This window comes from Rattus norvegicus, chromosome 3, assembly GCF_021556685.1.
Source record: "Rattus norvegicus strain SHRSP/BbbUtx chromosome 3, alternate assembly SHRSP_T2T, whole genome shotgun sequence".
Lineage (NCBI taxonomy): Eukaryota > Metazoa > Chordata > Mammalia > Rodentia > Muridae > Rattus > Rattus norvegicus.
This window is the reverse complement of record NC_141536.1, coordinates 71,154,182-71,155,636: the sequence shown is the minus strand read 5'-3', so window position 1 is coordinate 71,155,636 and position 1,455 is coordinate 71,154,182.

Below are 1,455 nucleotides of genomic sequence, written 5' to 3'. Positions count from 1 at the left end.
TCTTCAATTCTATTCCATTGATCTAACTGCCTGTCTCTACAAATACAATACAGATTTTATTAATATTTTTCTGTAATACAGTTTGCGATCAGGGGTGGTGATTTACCCAGAAGTTCTTTTATTGTTGAGAATATTTTTCACTATCCTGGGCTTTTTGTTATTACAAATGAATTTGCAAATTGCTCTTTCTAACTCTATGAAAAATTGTGGTAGAATTTTGATGGGCACTGCATTGAATCTGTAGATTGCTTTTGGCAAGATGGTTACTTTTACAATATTAATCCTGCCATTCCAGAAGCATTGGAAATCTTTCCAATTCTGAGTTCAATTTCTTTCTTTAGAGATTTGAACTTCTTGCCATACATATTTTTCACCTGTTAGTTTAGAGTCATACCCATGTATTTTAAATTATTTTTGATTGTTGCATAGGGTGTTGTTTCACTAATTTCTTTGTCAGCCTGTTTATTATTTGAGTAGAAGAAAACTACTGATTTGTTTGAGTAAATTTTATATCCAACCACTTTGCTGAAGTTGTTTAGTAGGAATAGTAGTTCTCTGGTTGAACTTTTTTAGATCATTTATTTATACTATCATATTATCTACAAATAGTGATATTTTTATTCTTCCTTTTCAATTTGTAGCTCTTTGACCTCCTTCTGTAGTCTGCTTCCTCTGGTTAGAACTTTGAATATCATATTGAAGAAGTAGGGAGAGAGTGTACAGCCTTATATAGTCCCTGGTTTTAGTGGGAATGCTTCATATTTTTCTCCATTTAGTTTGATGTTGGCTACTGGTTTTCTCTAAATTGCTTTTGCTATGTTAAGGAACAGGCCTACATTTTCTGGTTTTTCTAAGACTTTTAACATGAAGGGTTGTTTGATTTTGCCAAATGCTTCCTCTGCATTTAATGAGATAATCATGTGGTTACTTTTTCTTGGAGTTCATTTATGTAGTGGATTACATTGATAAATTTCCATATAACGAACCATCCTTGCATTCCTGGGATGAAGCCTATTTGATCATTATGACTGTTTATTTTGATGTGTGCTTGAATTTGGTTTTCAAGAATTTTACTGAGAATTTTTGCATCGATATTCAAAGGAGAACATAGTCTGAAGTTCTCTTTCATTTTTGGGTCTTTCTGGGTTTTGGGTATAGCATAATAGTGGCTTCATAGAATGAATTGGGTAGTGTTCCTTCTGTTTCAATTTTGTGGAATAGTTTGGAGAGTTCTGGAATTAGGTCTTCTATGAAGTTCTGAAAGGTTTCAGCACTAAAATGGTCTGGCACTGGGCCTTCTTTGGTTGGAAGACTTTGACTTTCAACCGAAAGTCATTAAGAAAGATAAAGAAGGAAACTTCATATACAGCAAAGGAAAAATCCACTAAGCTGAACTCTCAATCCTAAATATCTATACTCCAAATGCAAGGGTACCTACATTCATAAGAGAAACCT